Genomic DNA, 23,030 nt, shown 5'->3' on the forward strand with positions numbered 1-23,030 from the left:
AGTTCTGGACACCACCTACTTACAACTCTAGCCATTGAAAGTGGCTAGCTCTTCATCAGAATCAAGTTATTCAAACATATCTTTTTGGGTTTATCAATGTAGTTGTTATGTTTTCTGAACCGTTGGATTTTATGTACCATCAGGTACTTTCCTGTTTTTTAACCTATACAATAGGAAATATTGGTGTGAAAAATATACCAATTTTGGAGATGGAATGGCCAGCTGAAGGGGTTGGAGGAGGCTGGTGTTTTTGACATCATGTATGCATGCCATGAAGACTAACATACATGTTGTTAAATTATTTTTTGGTGGCCTGTTGTTTCAGAATATTTACTCGTTTGACAATTGTTGAGTTGGCTAATCTTTTTTCTTTCGTATTCATGCTGGGCCCTAATTCTTTCAAACAATTCCATCCAGAATGGTACCTCAAGGTGGAAAGAAGAGAAATGAATCATGACCACTGATGATAAATTAGAACTCACCGAAAGATGGATGAAAAGAATAGTGGTGCAATACTCAAAAATTGGAGTGTGGTGCAACATACAGTATTTGGAGAGCTCTGGACTCTACTTGCATACAAATCTTAAGGAATGGACATTGCTTTAGAAAGATCAAGTTTTTCAAATATCTGACAACTACTCTACAGCTGTAAAACTATTATGAGAGAAAGAATGTCTCATCAATAAACACAAGTTCTGTGGCACAATCTACAACTGTGGGACTGTGAAGAGATACATTTAGGCTGGTTTCACATTAGCGTATCTGTGCGCAGCGTATGATCCAAACAGATCCGCATGCGTCATGCCTATATATCTTTAACCTGGTGTATGCAGGGACATGCGTTTCCATGAGTTCGTATGCGGATGTGTACACGTTTTGTTTCGCGGTGTGCGGTGATGTCCGGTGACTTTGAGGCATCAAATATTGCGCAATCATGCACTTGTGGATGATTGCGAATGAGTACGTGAAAACAATGCATTACTGTATGGGAATGCATTGGTACGCAAGGACAAGCATACGCATGCGTTCGATACGCATGCGTACTTCAGACGGCGCATATCCAGGAAATGATTTCACCACCTCCATCATGCACGTCAACAACGCAAACACATGCCAAAATGCATTTAAACGCATGCACGCGCAGCAGGTTTTTTTGTGTCATGCGTAAGATGATGCAGAGTAAAACCACAGCATAAGCATGTGTTTGCATGCATTTGCGTATGCAGATGATATGCTGCGCAAAAAAAATGCTAATGTGTACCTAGCCTTAGGACGTTCTGGACACTACCTATCTACAGATCTAGCCATCAATGAGTGTACATCTCCTCATCAGAATCAAGTTCTCCAAATGAGCCTTCATATTCTTTTTGGGTTTATCAAGGTAGTTATTATGTTTTCTGAACCATTGAATTTTCTATACCATCAGGCACGTTCTTGGTTTTAACCTATGCAATTGGAAATTTGGTGTGAAAAATACACCACTTTTGGAGATGGAATGGCCAGCTGAAGGGGTTGGAGGAGGCTGGATTTTTTTAACATCATGTATGCATGCCCTAAAGACTAACATACAAGTTGTTAAATTATTTTTTTTGTGGCCTAATGGTTCAGAATTTTTACAATTTTGTCAATTGGTGAGATGGCAAATCTCGTTCCTTCCGTATGCATGTTGTGACCCAATTCTTTCAAAGAAAATTGTCCAGAATGGTACCTTTCTTTAGGTGGAGAGAAAAGAAATGGTATCCATTGATGAGATATGAGAAGAATGCACTGACCAACGGATGAAAAGAATAGTGCACACAATACACAACAGATGGACGGTGGTGCAACATATTTAGAGAGCTCTTGACACTATTTGCACACCTCTTAAAGTATGGCCATTTCTTCAGCAAAATCAAGTTTTTTACATATGTGTTCAACTTCTTCACAGCTGTAGAACCGTGATGAGACATCAATGGATAAAACCGGACTGTCACAATCCACAACTGTTGGACTGTGAAAGGACACATTTAAGAAGTTCTGGACACCACCTACTTACAACTCTAGCCATTGAAAGTGGCTAGCTCTTCATCAGAATCAAGTTATTCAAACATATCTTTTTGGGTTTATCAATGTAGTTGTTATGTTTTCTGAACCGTTGGATTTTATGTACCATCAGGTACTTTCCTGTTTTTTAACCTATACAATAGGAAATATTGGTGTGAAAAATATACCAATTTTGGAGATGGAATGGCCAGCTGAAGGGGTTGGAGGAGGCTGGTGTTTTTGACATCATGTATGCATGCCATGAAGACTAACATACATGTTGTTAAATTATTTTTTGGTGGCCTGTTGTTTCAGAATATTTACTCGTTTGACAATTGTTGAGTTGGCTAATCTTTTTTCTTTCGTATTCATGCTGGGCCCTAATTCTTTCAAACAATTCCATCCAGAATGGTACCTCAAGGTGGAAAGAAGAGAAATGAATCATGACCACTGATGATAAATTAGAACTCACCGAAAGATGGATGAAAAGAATAGTGGTGCAATACTCAAAAATTGGAGTGTGGTGCAACATACAGTATTTGGAGAGCTCTGGACTCTACTTGCATACAAATCTTAAGGAATGGACATTGCTTTAGAAAGATCAAGTTTTTCAAATATCTGACAACTACTCTACAGCTGTAAAACTATTATGAGAGAAAGAATGTCTCATCAATAAACACAAGTTCTGTGGCACAATCTACAACTGTGGGACTGTGAAGAGATACATTTAGGCTGGTTTCACATTAGCGTATCTGTGCGCAGCGTATGATCCAAACAGATCCGCATGCGTCATGCCTATATATCTTTAACCTGGTGTATGCAGGGACATGCGTTTCCATGAGTTCGTATGCGGATGTGTACACGTTTTGTTTCGCGGTGTGCGGTGATGTCCGGTGACTTTGAGGCATCAAATATTGCGCAATCATGCACTTGTGGATGATTGCGAATGAGTACGTGAAAACAATGCATTACTGTATGGGAATGCATTGGTACGCAAGGACAAGCATACGCATGCGTTCGATACGCATGCGTACTTCAGACGGCGCATATCCAGGAAATGATTTCACCACCTCCACCATGCACGTCAACAACGCAAACACATGCCAAAATGCATTTAAACGCATGCACGCGCAGCAGGTTTTTTTGTGTCATGCGTAAGATGATGCAGAGTAAAACCACAGCATAAGCATGTGTTTGCATGCATTTGCGTATGCAGATGATATGCTGCGCAAAAAAAATGCTAATGTGTACCTAGCCTTAGGACGTTCTGGACACTACCTATCTACAGATCTAGCCATCAATGAGTGTACATCTCCTCATCAGAATCAAGTTCTCCAAATGAGCCTTCATATTCTTTTTGGGTTTATCAAGGTAGTTATTATGTTTTCTGAACCATTGAATTTTCTGTACCATCAGGCACGTTCTTGGTTTTAACCTATGCAATTGGAAATTTGGTGTGAAAAATACACCACTTTTGGAGATGGAATGGCCAGCTGAAGGGGTTGGAGGAGGCTGGATTTTTTTAACATCATGTATGCATGCCCTAAAGACTAACATACAAGTTGTTAAATTATTTTTTTTGTGGCCTAATGGTTCAGAATTTTTACAATTTTGTCAATTGGTGAGATGGCAAATCTCGTTCCTTCCGTATGCATGTTGTGACCCAATTCTTTCAAAGAAAATTGTCCAGAATGGTACCTTTCTTTAGGTGGAGAGAAAAGAAATGGTATCCATTGATGAGATATGAGAAGAATGCACTGACCAACGGATGAAAAGAATAGTGCACACAATACACAACAGATGGACGGTGGTGCAACATATTTAGAGAGCTCTTGACACTATTTGCACACCTCTTAAAGTATGGCCATTTCTTCAGCAAAATCAAGTTTTTTACATATGTGTTCAACTTCTTCACAGCTGTAGAACCGTGATGAGACATCAATGGATAAAACCGGACTGTCACAATCCACAACTGTTGGACTGTGAAAGGACACATTTAAGAAGTTCTGGACACCACCTACTTACAACTCTAGCCATTGAAAGTGGCTAGCTCTTCATCAGAATCAAGTTATTCAAACATATCTTTTTGGGTTTATCAATGTAGTTGTTATGTTTTCTGAACCGTTGGATTTTATGTACCATCAGGTACTTTCCTGTTTTTTAACCTATACAATAGGAAATATTGGTGTGAAAAATATACCAATTTTGGAGATGGAATGGCCAGCTGAAGGGGTTGGAGGAGGCTGGTGTTTTTGACATCATGTATGCATGCCATGAAGACTAACATACATGTTGTTAAATTATTTTTTGGTGGCCTGTTGTTTCAGAATATTTACTCGTTTGACAATTGTTGAGTTGGCTAATCTTTTTTCTTTCGTATTCATGCTGGGCCCTAATTCTTTCAAACAATTCCATCCAGAATGGTACCTCAAGGTGGAAAGAAGAGAAATGAATCATGACCACTGATGATAAATTAGAACTCACCGAAAGATGGATGAAAAGAATAGTGGTGCAATACTCAAAAATTGGAGTGTGGTGCAACATACAGTATTTGGAGAGCTCTGGACTCTACTTGCATACAAATCTTAAGGAATGGACATTGCTTTAGAAAGATCAAGTTTTTCAAATATCTGACAACTACTCTACAGCTGTAAAACTATTATGAGAGAAAGAATGTCTCATCAATAAACACAAGTTCTGTGGCACAATCTACAACTGTGGGACTGTGAAGAGATACATTTAGGCTGGTTTCACATTAGCGTATCTGTGCGCAGCGTATGATCCAAACAGATCCGCATGCGTCATGCCTATATATCTTTAACCTGGTGTATGCAGGGACATGCGTTTCCATGAGTTCGTATGCGGATGTGTACACGTTTTGTTTCGCGGTGTGCGGTGATGTCCGGTGACTTTGAGGCATCAAATATTGCGCAATCATGCACTTGTGGATGATTGCGAATGAGTACGTGAAAACAATGCATTACTGTATGGGAATGCATTGGTACGCAAGGACAAGCATACGCATGCGTTCGATACGCATGCGTACTTCAGACGGCGCATATCCAGGAAATGATTTCACCACCTCCACCATGCACGTCAACAACGCAAACACATGCCAAAATGCATTTAAACGCATGCACGCGCAGCAGGTTTTTTTGTGTCATGCGTAAGATGATGCAGAGTAAAACCACAGCATAAGCATGTGTTTGCATGCATTTGCGTATGCAGATGATATGCTGCGCAAAAAAAATGCTAATGTGTACCTAGCCTTAGGACGTTCTGGACACTACCTATCTACAGATCTAGCCATCAATGAGTGTACATCTCCTCATCAGAATCAAGTTCTCCAAATGAGCCTTCATATTCTTTTTGGGTTTATCAAGGTAGTTATTATGTTTTCTGAACCATTGAATTTTCTGTACCATCAGGCACGTTCTTGGTTTTAACCTATGCAATTGGAAATTTGGTGTGAAAAATACACCACTTTTGGAGATGGAATGGCCAGCTGAAGGGGTTGGAGGAGGCTGGATTTTTTTAACATCATGTATGCATGCCCTAAAGACTAACATACAAGTTGTTAAATTATTTTTTTTGTGGCCTAATGGTTCAGAATTTTTACAATTTTGTCAATTGGTGAGATGGCAAATCTCGTTCCTTCCGTATGCATGTTGTGACCCAATTCTTTCAAAGAAAATTGTCCAGAATGGTACCTTTCTTTAGGTGGAGAGAAAAGAAATGGTATCCATTGATGAGATATGAGAAGAATGCACTGACCAACGGATGAAAAGAATAGTGCACACAATACACAACAGATGGACGGTGGTGCAACATATTTAGAGAGCTCTTGACACTATTTGCACACCTCTTAAAGTATGGCCATTTCTTCAGCAAAATCAAGTTTTTTACATATGTGTTCAACTTCTTCACAGCTGTAGAACCGTGATGAGACATCAATGGATAAAACCGGACTGTCACAATCCACAACTGTTGGACTGTGAAAGGACACATTTAAGAAGTTCTGGACACCACCTACTTACAACTCTAGCCATTGAAAGTGGCTAGCTCTTCATCAGAATCAAGTTATTCAAACATATCTTTTTGGGTTTATCAATGTAGTTGTTATGTTTTCTGAACCGTTGGATTTTATGTACCATCAGGTACTTTCCTGTTTTTTAACCTATACAATAGGAAATATTGGTGTGAAAAATATACCAATTTTGGAGATGGAATGGCCAGCTGAAGGGGTTGGAGGAGGCTGGTGTTTTTGACATCATGTATGCATGCCATGAAGACTAACATACATGTTGTTAAATTATTTTTTGGTGGCCTGTTGTTTCAGAATATTTACTCGTTTGACAATTGTTGAGTTGGCTAATCTTTTTTCTTTCGTATTCATGCTGGGCCCTAATTCTTTCAAACAATTCCATCCAGAATGGTACCTCAAGGTGGAAAGAAGAGAAATGAATCATGACCACTGATGATAAATTAGAACTCACCGAAAGATGGATGAAAAGAATAGTGGTGCAATACTCAAAAATTGGAGTGTGGTGCAACATACAGTATTTGGAGAGCTCTGGACTCTACTTGCATACAAATCTTAAGGAATGGACATTGCTTTAGAAAGATCAAGTTTTTCAAATATCTGACAACTACTCTACAGCTGTAAAACTATTATGAGAGAAAGAATGTCTCATCAATAAACACAAGTTCTGTGGCACAATCTACAACTGTGGGACTGTGAAGAGATACATTTAGGCTGGTTTCACATTAGCGTATCTGTGCGCAGCGTATGATCCAAACAGATCCGCATGCGTCATGCCTATATATCTTTAACCTGGTGTATGCAGGGACATGCGTTTCCATGAGTTCGTATGCGGATGTGTACACGTTTTGTTTCGCGGTGTGCGGTGATGTCCGGTGACTTTGAGGCATCAAATATTGCGCAATCATGCACTTGTGGATGATTGCGAATGAGTACGTGAAAACAATGCATTACTGTATGGGAATGCATTGGTACGCAAGGACAAGCATACGCATGCGTTCGATACGCATGCGTACTTCAGACGGCGCATATCCAGGAAATGATTTCACCACCTCCACCATGCACGTCAACAACGCAAACACATGCCAAAATGCATTTAAACGCATGCACGCGCAGCAGGTTTTTTTGTGTCATGCGTAAGATGATGCAGAGTAAAACCACAGCATAAGCATGTGTTTGCATGCATTTGCGTATGCAGATGATATGCTGCGCAAAAAAAATGCTAATGTGTACCTAGCCTTAGGACGTTCTGGACACTACCTATCTACAGATCTAGCCATCAATGAGTGTACATCTCCTCATCAGAATCAAGTTCTCCAAATGAGCCTTCATATTCTTTTTGGGTTTATCAAGGTAGTTATTATGTTTTCTGAACCATTGAATTTTCTGTACCATCAGGCACGTTCTTGGTTTTAACCTATGCAATTGGAAATTTGGTGTGAAAAATACACCACTTTTGGAGATGGAATGGCCAGCTGAAGGGGTTGGAGGAGGCTGGATTTTTTTAACATCATGTATGCATGCCCTAAAGACTAACATACAAGTTGTTAAATTATTTTTTTTGTGGCCTAATGGTTCAGAATTTTTACAATTTTGTCAATTGGTGAGATGGCAAATCTCGTTCCTTCCGTATGCATGTTGTGACCCAATTCTTTCAAAGAAAATTGTCCAGAATGGTACCTTTCTTTAGGTGGAGAGAAAAGAAATGGTATCCATTGATGAGATATGAGAAGAATGCACTGACCAACGGATGAAAAGAATAGTGCACACAATACACAACAGATGGACGGTGGTGCAACATATTTAGAGAGCTCTTGACACTATTTGCACACCTCTTAAAGTATGGCCATTTCTTCAGCAAAATCAAGTTTTTTACATATGTGTTCAACTTCTTCACAGCTGTAGAACCGTGATGAGACATCAATGGATAAAACCGGACTGTCACAATCCACAACTGTTGGACTGTGAAAGGACACATTTAAGAAGTTCTGGACACCACCTACTTACAACTCTAGCCATTGAAAGTGGCTAGCTCTTCATCAGAATCAAGTTATTCAAACATATCTTTTTGGGTTTATCAATGTAGTTGTTATGTTTTCTGAACCGTTGGATTTTATGTACCATCAGGTACTTTCCTGTTTTTTAACCTATACAATAGGAAATATTGGTGTGAAAAATATACCAATTTTGGAGATGGAATGGCCAGCTGAAGGGGTTGGAGGAGGCTGGTGTTTTTGACATCATGTATGCATGCCATGAAGACTAACATACATGTTGTTAAATTATTTTTTGGTGGCCTGTTGTTTCAGAATATTTACTCGTTTGACAATTGTTGAGTTGGCTAATCTTTTTTCTTTCGTATTCATGCTGGGCCCTAATTCTTTCAAACAATTCCATCCAGAATGGTACCTCAAGGTGGAAAGAAGAGAAATGAATCATGACCACTGATGATAAATTAGAACTCACCGAAAGATGGATGAAAAGAATAGTGGTGCAATACTCAAAAATTGGAGTGTGGTGCAACATACAGTATTTGGAGAGCTCTGGACTCTACTTGCATACAAATCTTAAGGAATGGACATTGCTTTAGAAAGATCAAGTTTTTCAAATATCTGACAACTACTCTACAGCTGTAAAACTATTATGAGAGAAAGAATGTCTCATCAATAAACACAAGTTCTGTGGCACAATCTACAACTGTGGGACTGTGAAGAGATACATTTAGGCTGGTTTCACATTAGCGTATCTGTGCGCAGCGTATGATCCAAACAGATCCGCATGCGTCATGCCTATATATCTTTAACCTGGTGTATGCAGGGACATGCGTTTCCATGAGTTCGTATGCGGATGTGTACACGTTTTGTTTCGCGGTGTGCGGTGATGTCCGGTGACTTTGAGGCATCAAATATTGCGCAATCATGCACTTGTGGATGATTGCGAATGAGTACGTGAAAACAATGCATTACTGTATGGGAATGCATTGGTACGCAAGGACAAGCATACGCATGCGTTCGATACGCATGCGTACTTCAGACGGCGCATATCCAGGAAATGATTTCACCACCTCCACCATGCACGTCAACAACGCAAACACATGCCAAAATGCATTTAAACGCATGCACGCGCAGCAGGTTTTTTTGTGTCATGCGTAAGATGATGCAGAGTAAAACCACAGCATAAGCATGTGTTTGCATGCATTTGCGTATGCAGATGATATGCTGCGCAAAAAAAATGCTAATGTGTACCTAGCCTTAGGACGTTCTGGACACTACCTATCTACAGATCTAGCCATCAATGAGTGTACATCTCCTCATCAGAATCAAGTTCTCCAAATGAGCCTTCATATTCTTTTTGGGTTTATCAAGGTAGTTATTATGTTTTCTGAACCATTGAATTTTCTGTACCATCAGGCACGTTCTTGGTTTTAACCTATGCAATTGGAAATTTGGTGTGAAAAATACACCACTTTTGGAGATGGAATGGCCAGCTGAAGGGGTTGGAGGAGGCTGGATTTTTTTAACATCATGTATGCATGCCCTAAAGACTAACATACAAGTTGTTAAATTATTTTTTTTGTGGCCTAATGGTTCAGAATTTTTACAATTTTGTCAATTGGTGAGATGGCAAATCTCGTTCCTTCCGTATGCATGTTGTGACCCAATTCTTTCAAAGAAAATTGTCCAGAATGGTACCTTTCTTTAGGTGGAGAGAAAAGAAATGGTATCCATTGATGAGATATGAGAAGAATGCACTGACCAACGGATGAAAAGAATAGTGCACACAATACACAACAGATGGACGGTGGTGCAACATATTTAGAGAGCTCTTGACACTATTTGCACACCTCTTAAAGTATGGCCATTTCTTCAGCAAAATCAAGTTTTTTACATATGTGTTCAACTTCTTCACAGCTGTAGAACCGTGATGAGACATCAATGGATAAAACCGGACTGTCACAATCCACAACTGTTGGACTGTGAAAGGACACATTTAAGAAGTTCTGGACACCACCTACTTACAACTCTAGCCATTGAAAGTGGCTAGCTCTTCATCAGAATCAAGTTATTCAAACATATCTTTTTGGGTTTATCAATGTAGTTGTTATGTTTTCTGAACCGTTGGATTTTATGTACCATCAGGTACTTTCCTGTTTTTTAACCTATACAATAGGAAATATTGGTGTGAAAAATATACCAATTTTGGAGATGGAATGGCCAGCTGAAGGGGTTGGAGGAGGCTGGTGTTTTTGACATCATGTATGCATGCCATGAAGACTAACATACATGTTGTTAAATTATTTTTTGGTGGCCTGTTGTTTCAGAATATTTACTCGTTTGACAATTGTTGAGTTGGCTAATCTTTTTTCTTTCGTATTCATGCTGGGCCCTAATTCTTTCAAACAATTCCATCCAGAATGGTACCTCAAGGTGGAAAGAAGAGAAATGAATCATGACCACTGATGATAAATTAGAACTCACCGAAAGATGGATGAAAAGAATAGTGGTGCAATACTCAAAAATTGGAGTGTGGTGCAACATACAGTATTTGGAGAGCTCTGGACTCTACTTGCATACAAATCTTAAGGAATGGACATTGCTTTAGAAAGATCAAGTTTTTCAAATATCTGACAACTACTCTACAGCTGTAAAACTATTATGAGAGAAAGAATGTCTCATCAATAAACACAAGTTCTGTGGCACAATCTACAACTGTGGGACTGTGAAGAGATACATTTAGGCTGGTTTCACATTAGCGTATCTGTGCGCAGCGTATGATCCAAACAGATCCGCATGCGTCATGCCTATATATCTTTAACCTGGTGTATGCAGGGACATGCGTTTCCATGAGTTCGTATGCGGATGTGTACACGTTTTGTTTCGCGGTGTGCGGTGATGTCCGGTGACTTTGAGGCATCAAATATTGCGCAATCATGCACTTGTGGATGATTGCGAATGAGTACGTGAAAACAATGCATTACTGTATGGGAATGCATTGGTACGCAAGGACAAGCATACGCATGCGTTCGATACGCATGCGTACTTCAGACGGCGCATATCCAGGAAATGATTTCACCACCTCCACCATGCACGTCAACAACGCAAACACATGCCAAAATGCATTTAAACGCATGCACGCGCAGCAGGTTTTTTTGTGTCATGCGTAAGATGATGCAGAGTAAAACCACAGCATAAGCATGTGTTTGCATGCATTTGCGTATGCAGATGATATGCTGCGCAAAAAAAATGCTAATGTGTACCTAGCCTTAGGACGTTCTGGACACTACCTATCTACAGATCTAGCCATCAATGAGTGTACATCTCCTCATCAGAATCAAGTTCTCCAAATGAGCCTTCATATTCTTTTTGGGTTTATCAAGGTAGTTATTATGTTTTCTGAACCATTGAATTTTCTGTACCATCAGGCACGTTCTTGGTTTTAACCTATGCAATTGGAAATTTGGTGTGAAAAATACACCACTTTTGGAGATGGAATGGCCAGCTGAAGGGGTTGGAGGAGGCTGGATTTTTTTAACATCATGTATGCATGCCCTAAAGACTAACATACAAGTTGTTAAATTATTTTTTTTGTGGCCTAATGGTTCAGAATTTTTACAATTTTGTCAATTGGTGAGATGGCAAATCTCGTTCCTTCCGTATGCATGTTGTGACCCAATTCTTTCAAAGAAAATTGTCCAGAATGGTACCTTTCTTTAGGTGGAGAGAAAAGAAATGGTATCCATTGATGAGATATGAGAAGAATGCACTGACCAACGGATGAAAAGAATAGTGCACACAATACACAACAGATGGACGGTGGTGCAACATATTTAGAGAGCTCTTGACACTATTTGCACACCTCTTAAAGTATGGCCATTTCTTCAGCAAAATCAAGTTTTTTACATATGTGTTCAACTTCTTCACAGCTGTAGAACCGTGATGAGACATCAATGGATAAAACCGGACTGTCACAATCCACAACTGTTGGACTGTGAAAGGACACATTTAAGAAGTTCTGGACACCACCTACTTACAACTCTAGCCATTGAAAGTGGCTAGCTCTTCATCAGAATCAAGTTATTCAAACATATCTTTTTGGGTTTATCAATGTAGTTGTTATGTTTTCTGAACCGTTGGATTTTATGTACCATCAGGTACTTTCCTGTTTTTTAACCTATACAATAGGAAATATTGGTGTGAAAAATATACCAATTTTGGAGATGGAATGGCCAGCTGAAGGGGTTGGAGGAGGCTGGTGTTTTTGACATCATGTATGCATGCCATGAAGACTAACATACATGTTGTTAAATTATTTTTTGGTGGCCTGTTGTTTCAGAATATTTACTCGTTTGACAATTGTTGAGTTGGCTAATCTTTTTTCTTTCGTATTCATGCTGGGCCCTAATTCTTTCAAACAATTCCATCCAGAATGGTACCTCAAGGTGGAAAGAAGAGAAATGAATCATGACCACTGATGATAAATTAGAACTCACCGAAAGATGGATGAAAAGAATAGTGGTGCAATACTCAAAAATTGGAGTGTGGTGCAACATACAGTATTTGGAGAGCTCTGGACTCTACTTGCATACAAATCTTAAGGAATGGACATTGCTTTAGAAAGATCAAGTTTTTCAAATATCTGACAACTACTCTACAGCTGTAAAACTATTATGAGAGAAAGAATGTCTCATCAATAAACACAAGTTCTGTGGCACAATCTACAACTGTGGGACTGTGAAGAGATACATTTAGGCTGGTTTCACATTAGCGTATCTGTGCGCAGCGTATGATCCAAACAGATCCGCATGCGTCATGCCTATATATCTTTAACCTGGTGTATGCAGGGACATGCGTTTCCATGAGTTCGTATGCGGATGTGTACACGTTTTGTTTCGCGGTGTGCGGTGATGTCCGGTGACTTTGAGGCATCAAATATTGCGCAATCATGCACTTGTGGATGATTGCGAATGAGTACGTGAAAACAATGCATTACTGTATGGGAATGCATTGGTACGCAAGGACAAGCATACGCATGCGTTCGATACGCATGCGTACTTCAGACGGCGCATATCCAGGAAATGATTTCACCACCTCCACCATGCACGTCAACAACGCAAACACATGCCAAAATGCATTTAAACGCATGCACGCGCAGCAGGTTTTTTTGTGTCATGCGTAAGATGATGCAGAGTAAAACCACAGCATAAGCATGTGTTTGCATGCATTTGCGTATGCAGATGATATGCTGCGCAAAAAAAATGCTAATGTGTACCTAGCCTTAGGACGTTCTGGACACTACCTATCTACAGATCTAGCCATCAATGAGTGTACATCTCCTCATCAGAATCAAGTTCTCCAAATGAGCCTTCATATTCTTTTTGGGTTTATCAAGGTAGTTATTATGTTTTCTGAACCATTGAATTTTCTGTACCATCAGGCACGTTCTTGGTTTTAACCTATGCAATTGGAAATTTGGTGTGAAAAATACACCACTTTTGGAGATGGAATGGCCAGCTGAAGGGGTTGGAGGAGGCTGGATTTTTTTAACATCATGTATGCATGCCCTAAAGACTAACATACAAGTTGTTAAATTATTTTTTTTGTGGCCTAATGGTTCAGAATTTTTACAATTTTGTCAATTGGTGAGATGGCAAATCTCGTTCCTTCCGTATGCATGTTGTGACCCAATTCTTTCAAAGAAAATTGTCCAGAATGGTACCTTTCTTTAGGTGGAGAGAAAAGAAATGGTATCCATTGATGAGATATGAGAAGAATGCACTGACCAACGGATGAAAAGAATAGTGCACACAATACACAACAGATGGACGGTGGTGCAACATATTTAGAGAGCTCTTGACACTATTTGCACACCTCTTAAAGTATGGCCATTTCTTCAGCAAAATCAAGTTTTTTACATATGTGTTCAACTTCTTCACAGCTGTAGAACCGTGATGAGACATCAATGGATAAAACCGGACTGTCACAATCCACAACTGTTGGACTGTGAAAGGACACATTTAAGAAGTTCTGGACACCACCTACTTACAACTCTAGCCATTGAAAGTGGCTAGCTCTTCATCAGAATCAAGTTATTCAAACATATCTTTTTGGGTTTATCAATGTAGTTGTTATGTTTTCTGAACCGTTGGATTTTATGTACCATCAGGTACTTTCCTGTTTTTTAACCTATACAATAGGAAATATTGGTGTGAAAAATATACCAATTTTGGAGATGGAATGGCCAGCTGAAGGGGTTGGAGGAGGCTGGTGTTTTTGACATCATGTATGCATGCCATGAAGACTAACATACATGTTGTTAAATTATTTTTTGGTGGCCTGTTGTTTCAGAATATTTACTCGTTTGACAATTGTTGAGTTGGCTAATCTTTTTTCTTTCGTATTCATGCTGGGCCCTAATTCTTTCAAACAATTCCATCCAGAATGGTACCTCAAGGTGGAAAGAAGAGAAATGAATCATGACCACTGATGATAAATTAGAACTCACCGAAAGATGGATGAAAAGAATAGTGGTGCAATACTCAAAAATTGGAGTGTGGTGCAACATACAGTATTTGGAGAGCTCTGGACTCTACTTGCATACAAATCTTAAGGAATGGACATTGCTTTAGAAAGATCAAGTTTTTCAAATATCTGACAACTACTCTACAGCTGTAAAACTATTATGAGAGAAAGAATGTCTCATCAATAAACACAAGTTCTGTGGCACAATCTACAACTGTGGGACTGTGAAGAGATACATTTAGGCTGGTTTCACATTAGCGTATCTGTGCGCAGCGTATGATCCAAACAGATCCGCATGCGTCATGCCTATATATCTTTAACCTGGTGTATGCAGGGACATGCGTTTCCATGAGTTCGTATGCGGATGTGTACACGTTTTGTTTCGCGGTGTGCGGTGATGTCCGGTGACTTTGAGGCATCAAATATTGCGCAATCATGCACTTGTGGATGATTGCGAATGAGTACGTGAAAACAATGCATTACTGTATGGGAATGCATTGGTACGCAAGGACAAGCATACGCATGCGTTCGATACGCATGCGTACTTCAGACGGCGCATATCCAGGAAATTATTTCACCACCTCCACCATGCACGTCAACAACGCAAACACATGCCAAAATGCATTTAAACGCATGCACGCGCAGCAGGTTTTTTTGTGTCATGCGTAAGATGATGCAGAGTAAAACCACAGCATAAGCATGTGTTTGCATGCATTTGCGTATGCAGATGATATGCTGCGCAAAAAAAATGCTAATGTGTACCTAGCCTTAGGACGTTCTGGACACTACCTATCTACAGATCTAGCCATCAATGAGTGTACATCTCCTCATCAGAATCAAGTTCTCCAAATGAGCCTTCATATTCTTTTTGGGTTTATCAAGGTAGTTATTATGTTTTCTGAACCATTGAATTTTCTATACCATCAGGCACGTTCTTGGTTTTAACCTATGCAATTGGAAATTTGGTGTGAAAAATACACCACTTTTGGAGATGGAATGGCCAGCTGAAGGGGTTGGAGGAGGCTGGATTTTTTTAACATCATGTATGCATGCCCTAAAGACTAACATACAAGTTGTTAAATTATTTTTTTTGTGGCCTAATGGTTCAGAATTTTTACAATTTTGTCAATTGGTGAGATGGCAAATCTCGTTCCTTCCGTATGCATGTTGTGACCCAATTCTTTCAAAGAAAATTGTCCAGAATGGTACCTTTCTTTAGGTGGAGAGAAAAGAAATGGTATCCATTGATGAGATATGAGAAGAATGCACTGACCAACGGATGAAAAGAATAGTGCACACAATACACAACAGATGGACGGTGGTGCAACATATTTAGAGAGCTCTTGACACTATTTGCACACCTCTTAAAGTATGGCCATTTCTTCAGCAAAATCAAGTTTTTTACATATGTGTTCAACTTCTTCACAGCTGTAGAACCGTGATGAGACATCAATGGATAAAACCGGACTGTCACAATCCACAACTGTTGGACTGTGAAAGGACACATTTAAGAAGTTCTGGACACCACCTACTTACAACTCTAGCCATTGAAAGTGGCTAGCTCTTCATCAGAATCAAGTTATTCAAACATATCTTTTTGGGTTTATCAATGTAGTTGTTATGTTTTCTGAACCGTTGGATTTTATGTACCATCAGGTACTTTCCTGTTTTTTAACCTATACAATAGGAAATATTGGTGTGAAAAATATACCAATTTTGGAGATGGAATGGCCAGCTGAAGGGGTTGGAGGAGGCTGGTGTTTTTGACATCATGTATGCATGCCATGAAGACTAACATACATGTTGTTAAATTATTTTTTGGTGGCCTGTTGTTTCAGAATATTTACTCGTTTGACAATTGTTGAGTTGGCTAATCTTTTTTCTTTCGTATTCATGCTGGGCCCTAATTCTTTCAAACAATTCCATCCAGAATGGTACCTCAAGGTGGAAAGAAGAGAAATGAATCATGACCACTGATGATAAATTAGAACTCACCGAAAGATGGATGAAAAGAATAGTGGTGCAATACTCAAAAATTGGAGTGTGGTGCAACATACAGTATTTGGAGAGCTCTGGACTCTACTTGCATACAAATCTTAAGGAATGGACATTGCTTTAGAAAGATCAAGTTTTTCAAATATCTGACAACTACTCTACAGCTGTAAAACTATTATGAGAGAAAGAATGTCTCATCAATAAACACAAGTTCTGTGGCACAATCTACAACTGTGGGACTGTGAAGAGATACATTTAGGCTGGTTTCACATTAGCGTATCTGTGCGCAGCGTATGATCCAAACAGATCCGCATGCGTCATGCCTATATATCTTTAACCTGGTGTATGCAGGGACATGCGTTTCCATGAGTTCGTATGCGGATGTGTACACATTTTGTTTCGCGGTGTGCGGTGATGTCCGGTGACTTTGAGGCATCAAATATTGCGCAATCATGCACTTGTGGATGATTGCGAATGAGTACGTGAAAACAATGCATTACTGTATGGGAATGCATTGGTACGCAAGGACAAGCATACGCATGCGTTCGATACGCATGCGTACTTCAGACGGCGCATATCCAGGAAATGATTTCACCACCTCCACCATGCACGTCAACAACGCAAACACATGCCAAAATGCATTTAAACGCATGCACGCGCAGCAGGTTTTTTTGTGTCATGCGTAAGATGATGCAGAGTAAAACCACAGCATAAGCATGTGTTTGCATGCATTTGCGTATGCAGATGATATGCTGCGCAAAAAAAATGCTAATGTGTACCTAGCCTTAGGACGTTCTGGACACTACCTATCTACAGATCTAGCCATCAATGAGTGTACATCTCCTCATCAGAATCAAGTTCTCCAAATAATAATAATAATAATTTTATTTATATAGCGCCAACATATTCCGCAGCGCTTTACAACTTATAGAGGGGACTTATACAGACAATAGACATTACAGCATAACAGAAATCACAGTTCAAAACAGATACCAGTAGGAATGAGGGCCCTGCTCACAAGCTTACAATCTATGAGGAAAAGGGGAGACACGAGAGGTGGATGGTAACAATTGCTTTAGTTGTTTGGACCAGCCATAGTGTAAGGCTCGGGTGTTCATGTAAAGCTGCATGAACCAGTTAACTGCCTAAGTATGTAACAGTACAGACACAGAGGCTATTAACTGCATAAAGTGTATGAGAACATGATGGAGGAACGTGATTATGTTGTTGTTTTTTTATTAATAGGCCACACAGGGATAGTTAGGTTAATGCGTTGAGGCGGTAGGCCAATCTGAACAAATGAGTTTTTAGGGCACGCTTAAAACTGTGGGGATTGGGGATTAATTGTATTAACCTAGGTAGTGCATTCCAAAGAATCGGCGCCGCACGTGTAAAGTCTTGGAGACGGGAGTGGGAGGTTCTGATTATTGAGGATGCTAACCTGAGGTCATTAGCAGAGCGGAGGGCACGGGTAGGTTGGTAGACTGAGACCAGAGAGGAGATGTAGGGTGGTGCTGAGCCATGGAGTGCTTTGTGGATGAGGGTAGTAGTTTTGTACTGGATTCTGGATTGGATGGGTAGCCAGTGTAATGACTGGCACAAGGTAGAGGCATCGGTGTAACGGTTGGCGAGGAGTATGATTCTGGCAGCAGCATTCAGGACAGATTGGAGTGGGGAGAGTTTGGTAAGAGGGAGGCCAATTAGTAGAGAGTTACAATAGTCCAGACGAGAATGAATAAGTGAGACAGTAAGAGTTTTTGCAGAGTTGAAAGTAAGAAAAGGGCGAATTCTGGAAATGTTTTTGAGATGCAGATAAGAAGAGCGAGCCAGTGATCGGATGTGGGGGGTGAATGAAAGCTCGGAATCAAGGATGACTCCAAGGCAGCGGGCATGTTGCTTTGGAGTAATGGTGGAACCGCACACAGAGATGGCAATGTCAGGCAAAGGTAGGTTTGTAGAGGGAGAGAACACGAGGAGTTCAGTTTTTGACAGGTTCAGTTTCAGATAGAGGGAGGACATGATGTTAGAGACAGCGGTAAGACAATCACTGGTGTTTTCTAAAAAGGTCGGCGTGATAACAGGAGAAGAGGTATATAATTGGGTGTCGTCAGCATAGAGATGGTACTGGAAACCAAATCTACTGATTGTTTGTCCAATAGGGGCAGTATACAAAGAGAAGAGGAGGGGGCCTAGGACTGATCCTTGAGGAACCCCAACAGTAAGGGGAAGGTGAGAGGAGGAGGAACCAGCAAAACAAACAGTGAAGGATCGGCCAGAGAGATAGGAGGAGAACCAAGAGAGAACGGTGTCCTTGAGGCCGATGGAGCGGAGCATAGTGAGGAGGAGCTGATGATCCACAGTGTCGAATGCTGCGGAGAGATCCAAGAGAATTAGCATGGAATAGTGACCATTAGATTTAGCTGTTAGTAGGTCATTAGAGACTTTAGTGAGGGCAGTTTCAGTAGAGTGTAAAGAGCGGAAACCAGATTGAAGAGGGTCGAGAAGAGAATTATCTGAGAGATAGCGGGTAAGACGGGAGTGGACCAGGCGTTCCAGGAGTTTAGAGATGAAGGGAAGATTAGAGACAGGTCTATAATTAGCGGCACAATTTTGATCGAGGGAGGGCTTTTTAAGTAGTGGATGTATGATGGCATGCTTAAATGAGGAGGGAAAAATACCGGAAGTGAGGGAAAGGTTGAATATTTTTGTTAGGTGAGAGGTGAGCCTTCATATTCTTTTTGGGTTTATCAAGGTAGTTATTATGTTTTCTGAACCATTGAATTTTCTGTACCATCAGGCACGTTCTTGGTTTTAACCTATGCAATTGGAAATTTGGTGTGAAAAATACACCACTTTTGGAGATGGAATGGCCAGCTGAAGGGGTTGGAGGAGGCTGGATTTTTTTAACATCATGTATGCATGCCCTAAAGACTAACATACAAGTTGTTAAATTATTTTTTTTGTGGCCTAATGGTTCAGAATTTTTACAATTTTGTCAATTGGTGAGATGGCAAATCTCGTTCCTTCCGTATGCATGTTGTGACCCAATTCTTTCAAAGAAAATTGTCCAGAATGGTACCTTTCTTTAGGTGGAGAGAAAAGAAATGGTATCCATTGATGAGATATGAGAAGAATGCACTGACCAACGGATGAAAAGAATAGTGCACACAATACACAACAGATGGACGGTGGTGCAACATATTTAGAGAGCTCTTGACACTATTTGCACACCTCTTAAAGTATGGCCATTTCTTCAGCAAAATCAAGTTTTTTACATATGTGTTCAACTTCTTCACAGCTGTAGAACCGTGATGAGACATCAATGGATAAAACCGGACTGTCACAATCCACAACTGTTGGACTGTGAAAGGACACATTTAAGAAGTTCTGGACACCACCTACTTACAACTCTAGCCATTGAAAGTGGCTAGCTCTTCATCAGAATCAAGTTATTCAAACATATCTTTTTGGGTTTATCAATGTAGTTGTTATGTTTTCTGAACCGTTGGATTTTATGTACCATCAGGTACTTTCCTGTTTTTTAACCTATACAATAGGAAATATTGGTGTGAAAAATATACCAATTTTGGAGATGGAATGGCCAGCTGAAGGGGTTGGAGGAGGCTGGTGTTTTTGACATCATGTATGCATGCCATGAAGACTAACATACATGTTGTTAAATTATTTTTTGGTGGCCTGTTGTTTCAGAATATTTACTCGTTTGACAATTGTTGAGTTGGCTAATCTTTTTTCTTTCGTATTCATGCTGGGCCCTAATTCTTTCAAACAATTCCATCCAGAATGGTACCTCAAGGTGGAAAGAAGAGAAATGAATCATGACCACTGATGATAAATTAGAACTCACCGAAAGATGGATGAAAAGAATAGTGGTGCAATACTCAAAAATTGGAGTGTGGTGCAACATACAGTATTTGGAGAGCTCTGGACTCTACTTGCATACAAATCTTAAGGAATGGACATTGCTTTAGAAAGATCAAGTTTTTCAAATATCTGACAACTACTCTACAGCTGTAAAACTATTATGAGAGAAAGAATGTCTCATCAATAAACACAAGTTCTGTGGCACAATCTACAACTGTGGGACTGTGAAGAGATACATTTAGGCTGGTTTCACATTAGCGTATCTGTGCGCAGCGTATGATCCAAACAGATCCGCATGCGTCATGCCTATATATCTTTAACCTGGTGTATGCAGGGACATGCGTTTCCATGAGTTCGTATGCGGATGTGTACACGTTTTGTTTCGCGGTGTGCGGTGATGTCCGGTGACTTTGAGGCATCAAATATTGCGCAATCATGCACTTGTGGATGATTGCGAATGAGTACGTGAAAACAATGCATTACTGTATGGGAATGCATTGGTACGCAAGGACAAGCATACGCATGCGTTCGATACGCATGCGTACTTCAGACGGCGCATATCCAGGAAATGATTTCACCACCTCCACCATGCACGTCAACAACGCAAACACATGCCAAAATGCATTTAAACGCATGCACGCGCAGCAGGTTTTTTTGTGTCATGCGTAAGATGATGCAGAGTAAAACCACAGCATAAGCATGTGTTTGCATGCATTTGCGTATGCAGATGATATGCTGCGCAAAAAAAATGCTAATGTGTACCTAGCCTTAGGACGTTCTGGACACTACCTATCTACAGATCTAGCCATCAATGAGTGTACATCTCCTCATCAGAATCAAGTTCTCCAAATGAGCCTTCATATTCTTTTTGGGTTTATCAAGGTAGTTATTATGTTTTCTGAACCATTGAATTTTCTGTACCATCAGGCACGTTCTTGGTTTTAACCTATGCAATTGGAAATTTGGTGTGAAAAATACACCACTTTTGGAGATGGAATGGCCAGCTGAAGGGGTTGGAGGAGGCTGGATTTTTTTAACATCATGTATGCATGCCCTAAAGACTAACATACAAGTTGTTAAATTATTTTTTTTGTGGCCTAATGGTTCAGAATTTTTACAATTTTGTCAATTGGTGAGATGGCAAATCTCGTTCCTTCCGTATGCATGTTGTGACCCAATTCTTTCAAAGAAAATTGTCCAGAATGGTACCTTTCTTTAGGTGGAGAGAAAAGAAATGGTATCCATTGATGAGATATGAGAAGAATGCACTGACCAACGGATGAAAAGAATAGTGCACACAATACACAACAGATGGACGGTGGTGCAACATATTTAGAGAGCTCTTGACACTATTTGCACACCTCTTAAAGTATGGCCATTTCTTCAGCAAAATCAAGTTTTTTACATATGTGTTCAACTTCTTCACAGCTGTAGAACCGTGATGAGACATCAATGGATAAAACCGGACTGTCACAATCCACAACTGTTGGACTGTGAAAGGACACATTTAAGAAGTTCTGGACACCACCTACTTACAACTCTAGCCATTGAAAGTGGCTAGCTCTTCATCAGAATCAAGTTATTCAAACATATCTTTTTGGGTTTATCAATGTAGTTGTTATGTTTTCTGAACCGTTGGATTTTATGTACCATCAGGTACTTTCCTGTTTTTTAACCTATACAATAGGAAATATTGGTGTGAAAAATATACCAATTTTGGAGATGGAATGGCCAGCTGAAGGGGTTGGAGGAGGCTGGTGTTTTTGACATCATGTATGCATGCCATGAAGACTAACATACATGTTGTTAAATTATTTTTTGGTGGCCTGTTGTTTCAGAATATTTACTCGTTTGACAATTGTTGAGTTGGCTAATCTTTTTTCTTTCGTATTCATGCTGGGCCCTAATTCTTTCAAACAATTCCATCCAGAATGGTACCTCAAGGTGGAAAGAAGAGAAATGAATCATGACCACTGATGATAAATTAGAACTCACCGAAAGATGGATGAAAAGAATAGTGGTGCAATACTCAAAAATTGGAGTGTGGTGCAACATACAGTATTTGGAGAGCTCTGGACTCTACTTGCATACAAATCTTAAGGAATGGACATTGCTTTAGAAAGATCAAGTTTTTCAAATATCTGACAACTACTCTACAGCTGTAAAACTATTATGAGAGAAAGAATGTCTCATCAATAAACACAAGTTCTGTGGCACAATCTACAACTGTGGGACTGTGAAGAGATACATTTAGGCTGGTTTCACATTAGCGTATCTGTGCGCAGCGTATGATCCAAACAGATCCGCATGCGTCATGCCTATATATCTTTAACCTGGTGTATGCAGGGACATGCGTTTCCATGAGTTCGTATGCGGATGTGTACACGTTTTGTTTCGCGGTGTGCGGTGATGTCCGGTGACTTTGAGGCATCAAATATTGCGCAATCATGCACTTGTGGATGATTGCGAATGAGTACGTGAAAACAATGCATTACTGTATGGGAATGCATTGGTACGCAAGGACAAGCATACGCATGCGTTCGATACGCATGCGTACTTCAGACGGCGCA

Source organism: Ranitomeya variabilis, chromosome 4 (assembly GCF_051348905.1).
Source record: "Ranitomeya variabilis isolate aRanVar5 chromosome 4, aRanVar5.hap1, whole genome shotgun sequence".
NCBI classification, from domain to species: Eukaryota; Metazoa; Chordata; class Amphibia; order Anura; family Dendrobatidae; genus Ranitomeya; species Ranitomeya variabilis.